This window comes from Alexandromys fortis, unplaced genomic scaffold (genome assembly GCF_014885135.2).
Source record: "Alexandromys fortis isolate MF-2015 unplaced genomic scaffold, M_Fortis_MF-2015_v1.1 scaffold_88, whole genome shotgun sequence".
Classification (NCBI taxonomy): Eukaryota; Metazoa; Chordata; class Mammalia; order Rodentia; family Cricetidae; genus Alexandromys; species Alexandromys fortis.
In genome coordinates this window covers 4,232,637-4,245,348 of record NW_026067961.1, presented here as the reverse complement: position 1 = coordinate 4,245,348, position 12,712 = coordinate 4,232,637, and the positions used below count along the sequence as shown (strand labels likewise).

At 48.2% G+C, this 12,712-nt stretch overlaps 1 protein-coding gene across 5 annotated transcripts in view; it reads left to right on the top strand.

Moving 5' to 3' along the window:
• Window positions 1-12,365: 12,365 nt before the first annotated feature.
• Window positions 12,366-12,712, top strand: part of Tnfrsf9 (TNF receptor superfamily member 9) — a 14,305-nt gene continuing 13,958 nt past the window's right edge. For all 5 annotated transcript variants that reach the window (XM_050153424.1, XM_050153422.1, XM_050153420.1 and 2 more), the window contains exon 1: window positions 12,366-12,440. The gene's annotated coding sequence lies outside the window, so the exon portion shown is untranslated. The remainder of the gene's footprint in view (window positions 12,441-12,712) is intronic.

Sequence of the window (12,712 nt, the reverse complement as noted above, 5' to 3'; positions counted from 1 at the left end):
GAAGAAGTTAAACTTATCCCGGGTTTCAAGGAAGTCGGTGTGTTGAAGAAATCACCACATTTAATTTCTTTCACACCCCAAGGTCATCTGGGTAGACTGTGCAACACGGGCACTTGTGGCGTGAAGTTAACGGTTTCACCTCTTTCTTCCTTCCCTGAATTTAAGTCACAGATACTGGGCAGAAGAAAGGTTTGGGGGACATTTATCGAAATAGAAAACAAAACAAAACAAAAAAAAAAACCACTTTTTTTTGAGACTGTCCCTCATTGCAGCTCAGTCTCGACTAGACTCGAGCTCGCGGCCATCCTCCTGCCTCTAACTCCCGAGCCTCCACGTCCTGCTGATACACGGGTTTCCAATGTCGCGGAGAACCTCCCTCCCCCTCGGAGCCCACGAAAGGTCAGGTCGGCGCGACCGGAGTGTGGGCGAGCCCTGACCTTTGAGGCCGCGCTGGCGCAAGAGGGAAATTCTGACTCGGAGCCCTGTGAGCGGCCGAGCGCCACTCCGCCTCGGCCCGAACCGTAAGAAAAGCCTCCGGGGGTGGACCACCCGGAACGCCTCCAACGGACCATCGGCTGCCGGAAATGGGCCGGCTGATCCGCAGAAACGCACGGCTCACTTCCGTCAGCCGCAGCGCTGGCAATCGGCTAAACCTAACCGCAGTGGGCGGAGCAGAGCGGCCCGTGCGAGACCCGGTGCGCTTGCGCAGCCTCCGCGCGGGCTCCCGGAGCGCGGTAAGGTTTTGTCTTCGCAACGTTGGCTGCGGTTCCCGGACGCCACAGGGTCACGGAGAGCTGCGACCTTGCGGACTTCCGGGGGGAAGAGGGCGGCTTGAAGGTGTGACGTGCTTGGTGACCGCGGCTAAAGGCTGGCCGGAAAGTGACCGTGTTAGCGAATTCCCAGCCCTGGAGCCCGGGCTGCCTTGACATGTTTGAAGACGGTGTCGTGCTCCAAAGTTACTGAGAGCTGCTGCTTCAAGCGGCACCGAGCCTTCGATATTTAGGGTTTTGTAACCGGCCTGGCAGAAATGAAAATATTAAATAGAGACTCTGTCCCAGCCTATCAGACTGTTAAAACAATGGCCCTAAAGAAATAGGAATGTCCCAGGAATCTCATGTTAGGGGAAGGAAAAGGAACCAGCCCGAGGGGATTTGTTACTCAGTAACCGATTGCACAGGATGAGACTGAAGCCCAGACAGCGACGGGTTAGTGGAGGGCGAGACTGCAGCTTGACCCGGACAGCTTAGATGTGCATATCCTTGGCCCTCTATTAAACACTGACCAAACTCTAGGACCATAAAGATGACTTAGAAAACAGTTCTCTGCACCTCTTTCTCTCCACAGAGTGGCCACACTGAATAAATCCTTTTCTGCTTTATTCATTCAAGTCTTAATTGGCTGACAAGTGGCCAGACCTTATTGGCAAACAGATTTTGGCACCAAGTCCAGATGGATGTAGTTACAGTAAATATAAACAGTTCCCTTATACTCTAGGTTAAGACAAAGACAAATACTTGGGTGATGGAGTACTTGAATCTGCTGGTTTAGGCAGCGACTCCTATGGAGGCATTAAAATTCGTAGTAGAGGCCGGGCAGTGGTGGCACACGCCTTTAATCCCAGCACTCGGGAGGCAGAGGCGGGCGGATCTCTGTGAGTTCGAGGCCAGCCTGGTCTACAAGAGCTAGTTCCAGGACAGGCTCCAAAGGTACAGAGAAAACCTGTCTTGAAAAATCATAAATAAATAAAATCCATAGTAGATATGCCAGTCACATTCCACCCTTGCCACAGTGGCTCACAAATCTGTAGTCTCGTGACCCTGTGTCCCAACAACATTGTAAGGCAGTGTGTGTCGCTTCATTCTCTCCTGCCTGTGAAGTAGCTGAACAGTGTGTCTGTGTCACAAACAGGAACACATTCGTGATGTTTTTCAATTGTGCTCTTTGTTCCAAGGGTGCAACAGTGGACAAATGATGTCCTTCCCTGGCAATACAGATGATTCTGTTAGGTGGGGGAAGACGGTGAACACCAGCATAGATAAATCCAGTCATGTGCCACCTGAGGTGTGTTCTGAAAACTGCAACATTGGTTTTGTGTGGACATCACAGGCGTACTTCAATGCACTGCACTGCACACTCAACTTCAATGTCGTTATGTGAGCATCTTCTGGGACCACGCTGGTGGGTGTGGTCTGGTGCTATTATATGCAGCATATCACTGTGTATGTGTGTCAGGCTCTCGTACATATTATATTGTGAAGGACAGAAGAGGATGAACAGGTGAGTGTGTGTGTGTGTGTGTGTGCGCCCATCTGTAACACATCGTGGGACATTCTTACTTCCTCCAAGGAGGAAATATGAGTAAGATTGGGGTATGAGTCACACAGCTCTGGAAGAGCGCTTCAAACTGGAGAGCCGCAACCAACAGACCAGTCTGCCACAGAAGGACGGTGAAGAGCAGTGGTGGTGGCAAGCTAAGCAGACCTGGACAGCCAGCACCACAGATGCTGGGTGAACTGAGTTGGCTGACTGAAGGAAAACACTTCATGCGTCTATTTTGGTGCTTGGTCAAATGCATGCTAACCGCACACTTTGCTATCAAGTGACACTGAGCCCCAAGAAAACTTAATGACTGTAACATGATCTTGGAGATTGCTTGAGGTTGAGTTAGAACTTTGATTCCGTGTGATGATATTTAATTGAAAAAAAAAAAAAACAGAAACCAATGGTTTATGCATCGATCCACCATAAAAGATATTCAAGACAACAGGAGACGGACATGCAGGGAGAAGTAGAATAATCTGCAATTATTTGGGTTGTCTGTCACCATTTAAAAGCCCGGGGGGTGGCTGGGCACATGGCTCAGTTCTTGTGCAGAAGCACAAGGACCTGGTTTTTATCTTAGAACTCAAAGTGAATAAATAAGGCAAGCACTGTGGCGTGTGCCTGTTGTCCCAGCCCTGGGGTGCTAGGGACAGGATCCTCTGGGCTCTCTGTAGCCAATGGTGAGCCAGGTCCAGTGAGAGAGTCAACAGCTCGGGAGGAATCTGCCTCCCGGCTGCCTTGCTCTTCATTTGAACAACAACAAAATAGAGTGGTAGTTGACCAAAACTGAACCTATGAAGTAATTCTGGGAATTTAGGGATTGATTTAGATAGTCTCTCCCACCCCTACCCCCACTCTGCCCTATGCTGGTGGTGAGTGTTAGGGAGGGGGAGCCTGCACTTCACAGGTAGAATTTGCTGGAAACACAAAGTCACCCAACTCTGGATATTGCTTGGGAGTGATTCTGCTGTGGCCACCATTTATCTCTCCTGAGTGACGTTTGACTACTGTCTAAAATGAACACAGCACATTTTATTTAATAGTTTTTGGTGATACACTCTTGATTTTTTTTCATTTCGTTTCTGGGAACTGGACCCTGGGCTCCCTTGTACATATAAGTAAGACTTATAGTTTAATTGTCAACCCAACCTTGAGTCACCTGGGAAGAGAGTTGAATAAGGGTCAATCTTGATCAGGTGGGGGAGTGTCTGCTTGGTGGGGGCGACCCAGCTCACTGTGGGCAGCACCATTCCCTAGGCAGGGGTCCTGAACTGTATGAGAGTAAAAACTGAGCTGAGCACCAGCAGGCGAGCAAACAAGGGTGCATTCCTTTCTCTCTGCTCTCGACTGTGGGTGTGATGTGACCGGCTGTCACAACCTCATGCTGCTGTGAATGCCCTACTTGGATGGACTGTAATCTGGAGTCAGACATAAAATAAAGCTGTTCTTTAAGTTGTTTTTTGTCAGGGTGTTTTATTACAGCAACAGATGAAAGTAGGACCACCACTGAGCAAAGAGGCAGTGTGTGAGTGTGTGTGTGTGTGAGAGAGTGTGTGTGAGAGTGTGTGAGTGTATGTGAGTGTGAGTGTGTGAGTGTGTGTATGTGTGTGAGTGAGTGTGTGTTAGTGTGTGTGAGTGTGTGTTAGTGTGTGTGAGTGTGTGTGTGTAAATGCCACATGTGTGCAGGGACCCTCAGAAGAGGGCTTCGGATCTGTTGTGGAATGTTTAATTATGCAAAGATGCATTAGATTTTTGTTGTGGAATATTTGTTTATGTAAAGATGTGTTGCTGTTTTACCTTGCCTGCCTAAGTCTAATAAAAAGCTGGACAGCCAATAGTGAGGGAGGAGGTATAGGTGGGACTTGCAGGGAGAATAAGAGTAGTAATTTAGACTGGGGGGGTGGAAAAAGAAAGAAAAAGGAGACACCTGGGAGACTCCAAGGGCCAGACAGACAGACACAGAGGAAGCAGGAAGATAAGACATACTGAATGAAAGAAAGCTAAAAAGCCCCAAGGCAAAAATGTAAATGAATAGAATCAGGTTCGGTTAAGTTAAAAGCGCTGGTGGGACAAGCCTAAGCTAAGGCTGAGCGTCCATAATTAATAATAAGTCTCCAGTGGCCAACTACGCAGACCCTCTCAGGCTAGGACTACAGGCAGTTGTGAGCTGCCTGATATGGGGTGGGATTGGCTCCTCTGGAAGGCCATCAAATCCTCTTAGCCACACAGCCTTCTCTCCCCATGATTTTTAGAAGCATGGCTCCCATGTAGCCATTGATGCTGCTCTTTGTCCTGTCTCCAAGGTGACGTGGATCATCCGTTTCCGGGTAGTCAAACACGTAGCAGTGGTTTCTGTCTTAGCTCTCAACCACTGAGTCCGCAGTATCACTCCTGGCTGCTGAGTCAACACACTTACGTTTTCATTCACGCTAAAACCTGCCAAGCCGCTCCGAGTCATCACCCTTGCCCCAGGTTCAGGTGGTTTCCGAATGAGAAGTCCTGGGTTCCATCCCTGACATCTTCCTTCCTCAACTCCAGCAGGCTTGTGTTTGGAAACCCTACTCCCTCTGGTGGCAGCCTGGAGTGTTCCTGAACAAACTGCTAAACCTGCAGGCCTGGGACTCCCTGCCCATAAAACACTGACATGGCCTCTGTGTACTTCAGAGTCTTGTCATGGGGATGAAGAGGTGCCAACAGAAATCGGAACGCTGGCCTGCAATAAACACGGGCTTCTTTTCCTCCCACAGTAGAATGGTAGCCACAGCTCTGAGTGGCTATGAGCTTCATTGAAAGCCTGTAATCTCAGCATTCAGGAAGCCGAGTGTCTTAGTCACAGTTCTGTTGCTGAGGAGTCATTAACTGGGGGCTGGTTTACAGCTTCAGAGGCTTAGTCCGTTCTCATCATGGTGGGAAGATGGTGGCAGACAGGTGTGGTGCCTGCGAAGTAGCTGGGAACTACATCCTGACCCACAAACAGAGAGAGAGAGAGAGAGAGAGGAAGAGGGAGAGGGAGAGGGAGAGGGAGAGGGAGAGGGAGAGAGAGAGAGAGAGAGAGAGAGAGAGAGAGAGAGAGAGAGAGACTGGGCTTGGCATAGCCTTTTGACATCTCAAGCCCCCTCAGAGACGCACTTCCTCCAACAAAGCCACACCTGGGAATCTTTTCAATCCTTTCAAACAGTGCTACTCCCTGGTGACTAAGCATTCAAATATATGAGCCTTTGGGGGCCATTCTTCCTCACTCGTCAGGCTGAGGCAGGAGGATGGCTGTAGGTCCAAGGCCAGCCTGAGCTACAGTGGAGACCATGCTCAAGCTGCCCACGGGTCTGCAAACTTGCCTTGGCTTCCAAGTGCTAGGAATGCAAGCATACAGAGCAATAGGGAAATCAGGTGTGTGCAGCCCGCAGGAAAGGACGCACAGAACCTGTTCTTCCATCTACGGGGCTGGGAATTGGAGCTGGTCAACAGCCTGCTGATCCGTGTTATCTGAAGGGCCAGGCCATATCAAGGTCTCACAGCCAGGGACACAGATACTTAAGAGTTCAGATGCCCCTTATCTGAGTTATCTGTATATCAGTGGGTCCCTACGGGCACCCACAAGCAGGATAGAAGGTGGCTAACAGCCCAAATGACCTCTATGCTGTCTGTGTGACCAAAACCACGACAGATCCTCCTTTAGGTCCTTAAGCTAATACAGGTAGCCTAACTCTAAAACCTATCTTCTTGGGAGAAATGGTGTGTACTTTAAATTGAATTTCGGTGTAATTGTGTCTCCCTGTGCACCGGGGATTGTATTACACCAGGAAACGTTTTAACGAAACTGTGCTGCATTTAAACATGTTTACAATAAACCTCTCGGGGTCAGACTCCAGAAGTTTGAAGTGGCTGACTAAGTCCTGCTGAACTGGCTTCCTTTTTCCCCTTCGCGGTTTGTCTACTGACCATAGCGTTTGCAGGGATCCACACAAGGTGCTTGCCACCAGCCCCAGCTTCGCTTTTGTGATTAATTTAAATTATGGCAGACATATGTTAATGAAGAGATTCATGCAATATCAAATCCCACACTGGTATTTAAGATTCTTGGTAGGGGCTAAAGAAATAGCTCAGCTGGTAAAAGCATTTGCCAGCATCCAGAAAGGGCAGTACACAACTGCCTTTAACTCAAGTTCAGTGTGTACATACTCAACACAGGCAGATAGAGACACAGTTAAAATGATTTATTTTAAATTTCACATTTGACTTTAAAATATATTTTTCTATAGCCTTCAATATTATCTATTAAAATTAAAGCATAAACTATAATGAATAGCAAATATATACTATTAAATACTAAAATTTAATAAAATATTTATTTAAAAATATTAAATATGGGATTTTTGTTTGGTTGGGTTTTCTTTTTTTTTTTTGAAGAAGGTTTTTTTTTTTTTTTATAGTCCTGGCTGTCCTGGAACTTGCTCTGTAGACCAGGCTGGCCTCGAACTCACAGAGATCTGCTTGTCTGCTTTCCAAGTGCTGGGATTAAAAGTGTGTGCCACAAATGCCCAGCAAATAGGGGATTTTTCTAATGTTTCAAATTTTTATTAAGTTGTGTTGGTTAGTTTTTTTCCCTAAGAATCACTCTTGTCGGGCCATGGTAGCATATGCCTTTAATCCCAGCACTGGGGAGGCAGATCTCTGAGCTCGAGGCCAGCCTGGTCTACAAAGTGAGTTCCAGGACAGGCTCCAAAGCTACAGAGAAACCCTGTCTTGAAAAAACAAACAAAAGAATCAGTCTCATTGTGTAGCCTTGGCTGACCTGGAACTGCTACACAGACCAGGCTGGTCTTGAACTCGGGGAAATCCACCTGCTTCTGTCTCCCAAGTGCTCGGGATTAAAGATCCACCTTTAACTATATCAGAATTTAATTTGTCTACAATCTGGAGTTCAGTTTCACGCTAGGTTAAGTCTCTGTGCTGTTCTGTCCACAGTCATAGTTGAGGCTGCTGTGGGAGGCTCAGGGCGCTGTTGCGGTGGATACAAAGTCGGTGAGTCACACCTTTTCTTCTAGAGCTGCAAGATGGAACATAGGAGGACAAAGAAAATGGATACCTAGGACAGGTGGAAACCAGGACTTCCTGAACATTCCTACATAGAAGCTGGTTTTCCAGGGGTGTGCTGTGCCCTCTGTGTCTGGGAGGCAGGGGCAGCCCTGCCACTGGTCCACCCAGCATGGTGATGGGGGTACCACCTGCCGGGTCCCAGTCATAGGCACAGATGCTTGCTCACTGTGTGTCTGTGGGCCTGGGCTGGAGAGTGCTTACTTAGTAGCAGATCTTACCTGACGGATTTCTTCTAAATATTTGAATGTGTGGGTTTCCTACTGTCCAGGATTGGGACCATGTGGTTGGCCTGAAGTATAAATATTTACAAGCCACCAATGTGCACTGGACACCCACCACAGGGAGAGCGCAGAAGCCAGAGGGAGCCCAGTAGTCTAGCTGCCAGCACCTACCTCAATTTCTGCCTCCTTCTGGAATTGCTCTTCTCCATAGGTTTTTTTATCCACTTTTCTTTATCCCAACTCTGTGACTTTTTTCTCTTCCAGGTCAGCTCTTGTTGGTATCACAAGCGAATAGATGTCTTATCTGATGATTACCTACTGGATAGTTGCCCAGGGTGTGGGGAAAGGTCATGAAGACAGGTAACAGTCTTTGTGTTAGATGGCTCTAAAATGTCCCCGAGGGGACAGAGCATTTTTCAGAGGAAGGGGCTGTTTTCCTTTCTAGCTCTCTTTCCTCTCCTGTCCCTCATTTCCTTATGCCCCTGTCTTTCCCTCCCTGCCTCTCTTTTAAAGAATCTCAGGTAGCCCAGGTTGGTCCTGGAGAATGACCTTGAACTCCGCATCCTCCTCCAGTACTGGGTTTGCTGGCGCGCACTACTGTGCTCCGCATCTTCACGTTCCTGTAAACATCTCCTTCATCTCCTTAGAGCAGATGAGACTCACTTGAGATGTTCAGAGACGCAGAGGCAATTAAGCCACACAGAGCCAGTCCCTGGCTCAGACAAAAATCTCAGAATGTGGCAGGAACAGTTTTATGGATTCTGTCAAAGGCTGATGCTCTCTGCCTGGACTTGAGAAGATTTTGTAGTTTTGTGATTTTTTTTTTCAAATTGCATTAGGAAGATTAGAAAGACAAAATGGCTAAAGCGAATGACCATTTAAGCTCTTTGCTCTCGTCTACCCTCTGTTGTCATGGTGACGTTATCACTCAGAACTGCAGCGAAGTGATGGAAGCCGAGCAGAAACTTGCATAGAAACTCCTGAAGCAGTTGGTCTGACTCAGCTGCAGGCTGGTAAAACTAATCTTGAGAATCTGTTAGCTCAGTGAAGACTCCTGTCACAGGTGGAGGGGCCCAGATGAATGTCACGTGCTGGAAAAGGAGTGACTGACGTCACTTCAGGGGAGGTGAAAGCTCTGCCCACAACTACCTAGATAGCAGGAGTAAGAAGCAGTCAGCTAAATGTCACCATGCAGTAGGGGCACAGAGCACATGCGGCTGATACGTGAAAAGGCCACCGGCTCAGTCTGTGATGTTGATTGGCAGTGTGGCCATGTTTTTTATGGCGTGACAGACTTCCAGTCCCTAATGTCAGAGCAAAGCTCACAGGGTGCCCTGCTAGATGGCCACTTCCCTCTGCTTCTCTCCTGGAGTTGTTTTTGTTTTGTTTTGTCTTTGATGCAAGCTTTCTCTGTGTAGCCCCGGCTGTCCTGGAATTCTCTCTGTAGACCAGGCTGGCCTTGAACTCAGGTCTACCTGCTTCTGCCTCACACTGCACCACAGTCTGGCTGGCTTGGTNTCCTGGAACTCTCCCTATAGACCAGGCTGGCCTAGAACTCAGAGACCCACCTACCTCTGCCTCTCAAGTGCTGGGATTAAAGGTGTGAGCCACCACTGCCGGACTTGTAGCTGCTTTATTGATAATTGTGGTGGGAGGCTGAAGGTAGAATATTTCAAAACCTCATTTCATGAGAATTCTGTTGTCTTAGGAAACACATGCCTATCATGTTATCAAGTTATGTAGCTCATATTAGTTTGTTCCTTTAGTCCTCAGTGCATAGAACGGACCAGAATTACTATAAAGTCCGATTGGATAAACTGAGGCTTAAGGATTCTTAAAAAAATAAAATCTATCTAAGGTCACATGCCCATAAATGTCAGAGCCTGGATTCATCCAGGTCAGACTGATGGCCAAGTGTGGGCCTGTAATCATTGTGCCCCACGCCCTCCCCTGCAGAACTCAAGCAGTCAGAATCCTGAGGACCCCACACCTTCCAGGCTGGCCTACCACTTTTCCTTAACAGAAGACAAATCACGAGTGTTAACATGTGGAGAACTTGAAAGCTTTGTTTGCCATGGGTGGGGTTGTGAATCGATGCAGCTGCTGCGGAAAACAAGATTAGTCTCCGGGACGAGATTTAGGCTTCAGAGAGATGCGACACATGTGGGAATTTGGTTGGTTTGTTTTTCCTGAGACAGGGTTTCTCCGGGCATCCCGACTGTCCTAGAACTCACTCTGTAGACCAGGCTGGCCTCTGCCTACCAAGTGCTGGGGATGTGCCACCATGCCCGGCTTTAGGGATTTTTGTTTTTAAATATTTCTTAAAAGCTGGGCAAGTTGGCACCTGTGGATCTCTGGGAGTTCCCAGCACTCAGAAAGCAAAGACAAGCCCAAGTGGATCTCTGGGGGCTGGAGGCCAGCCTGGTCTCCATAGTGATTTACAGGCAATTGAGAGACACTGTCTCAAAAAATCGTGTGTATGTGTGTTTGCCTGAGTGAGTATATAAGCGCACTACATGCATGCAATGGCTGAGGAGGTCGGAAGGGCAGCAAACTTCCTTAAACTAGAGTTATTGGCAGTTGTGAGCTGCCACGTGGGTTGCTGGGAACCAAACCCAGGTTCTCTACAAGAACAGCCAGTGCTCTTAACCACAAAACCAACTCTAGCCCTGTGATTTCTTCTTGATTGCCGTGGATGTTATGTAATTAAGTAGGGGCGATAGTTTCATATCATAGTGAATATACTAAAATCTGCTGAACCTTGTAGACCTCGAAGGTGGGAATTTATGGTATGGGAAATTCCCAGGAATCCACAAAGATGACCCCAGCTAAGACCCTAAGCAATTGTGGAGAGGGTGCCTGAACTGGCCTTGCCCTGTAGTCAGATTGATGATGATCTTAAATGTCACTATAGAATCTTCGTTCAGCAACTGCTGGAAGCAGATACAGAGATCCACAGTGGAGCACTGGACTGAGCTCCCACAGTCCAGTCGAAGAGACAGAGGAGCGAGAATATGAACAAAGGGGTCAAGACCATATTGTGGGATATTTTACTCTTTTGGCTTTTTGGACTTTTGGGGGGTTCCACCACCCAGCTCCCAAATATTTATTCTTAGCTATGAATGCTCAGCCTTACCTTGGTTTGTTTCTCGCCAGTTTTTCTTAAATTATTCCCAACTACCTGTTACCTCTGGACTTTTATCTTTCTCTATTTCTGCACACCTTTCTTCTTTCTCCATGGCTTGCTGTGTAGCTGGGCGGCTGGCCCCAGTGTCCTCCTCTACTTGTTTTTTTTGCTCTTTCTCTTTGTTCTCTGTTTTCCTATTCATCCTCTCTGCCTGCCAGCCCTGCCTATTCTTGCTCCTGCCTCGCTATTGGCCCTTTAGCTCTACTAGATCATCAGGTGTTTTAGACAGGCGCAGTAACACAGCTTCACAGCGTTAAACAAATGCAGCATAAACAAAAGTCACACACCTGAAAATATTGTTCCCCAACAGACCATGATGGGGATACCCACTGAAAAAGCTTACAGAAGCTAATGGGAACCCACTGACTCTGGCCTGACAGAGGGGGGAGGAGGGCTGCATAGGACCAAACTAGGCCCTTGGAATGTGGGTAACAGCTGTATGACTGGGGCAGACTGTGGGGCCACTGGCAGTGAGGCCAGAGAAAAGTTTTTATGGCCCAATAAACCTCTCCGCCAATGAAATAATCCAATCAGACCAAATCAAACCGAATTAGAAAAAATCCCAGGTTTAATGAATGCCTGTGCTCCTGGGTGGCCTTCCAGGCCCTCAGAGAGGAGATGGGGAAGGAAGACCAGAAAACCATGGAGAGGGGAAAGAGACGCGGAGTTTGTTGGGGGGGGGGGGGGGGGGGGGGGGGGGGGGGGGGGGGGGGGGGGGGGGGGGGGGTAGCATAAATATCCTGTGGGAGTGGTCTTGAGCATCTCTGGGGAGGGGTCACCATTTGGCAGGCTTTCTTGGAGGTGAAGTCTGGGACTGAGACAACTCCCAGAGGAGGGGGCCTGGGATGGAACTTTCCACCCAAACATTCCAGACTCTTTGGGTGCAGAGATGCCAGGGGCTGGGGTGGAGCCTTAACCTAAACAACTAGGATTTATCCCTACTGCATGTACTGTCTTTTTAGAACCTGTTCTCTTTGGAGGGATACCCTGCTCAGGGATGAGAGAATCGAGTTTGAACTTGTAATTAAAGATACTCTTTGATTTTACGTCGTATCTGGTCTTTTGGTGGTTTTTGGGGGTCCGGACTCTGGGCACAACACAGCCTCTGTCACTATGAACCCCTCTCCCACCCTTGATGAACAAGTTTATCTCAGCTTCCATACAACCACTTCCTCCGTTCCTTTTCCTCCATTCCCTCTTCTCCTTCCTCCATTCCTTCTTTCCTCCTTCCCCCTCTGGAGTGATATTTTATTTGTGTTTTAATAAATAAAGCTTGCCTGAAGATCAGAGTGCAGAGCTAAGCCACTAGAGGTCGGGGAGTGGTGGCTCACACCTTTAATCCCAGGACTCAAGGCCTCCCAGGGCTACAGATTGAACCCATCTAAAAAGAGAAATAGAACTCAATACAAAAGTGATCCCAGCACACGGGAGTCACAGGTCTTTAATCCCAGCACTAGGGAGGTGGAGGCAGGAGTGATATGGCTGGGTGGAGAGAGGAATATAAGGCGGGAGGAGACACGAGCTCAGTACAGTCTGAGGTTGGCCAGGAGCATTGCAGCCTAAGTCACGCTGAGGATAGAATCGCCCCTTTATTTGTCTGAGCCTTGGTAGAGGTAAGAACTCTCTATTCGCTTGGCTTCTTTGCTTTTCTGATCTTCAGCTTCAGCTTGAACCCCAATATTTGTCTCTGGTTTTATTATTCATGCCACACTCCCCCCTCCCCTCCTCTTCTTCCTTCTTTCTCCCCTCCTTCTTCCCACCTCCCCTTCCTAGTCTCTTCCTCCCCCTTTTTGCTTTTCTTCACCCTGTGCCTTCTCCATTTCTACTTCTTCTCTCTCTCTCTCTCTCTCTCTCTCTCTCTCTCTCTCTCTCTCCCCCTCCCCCC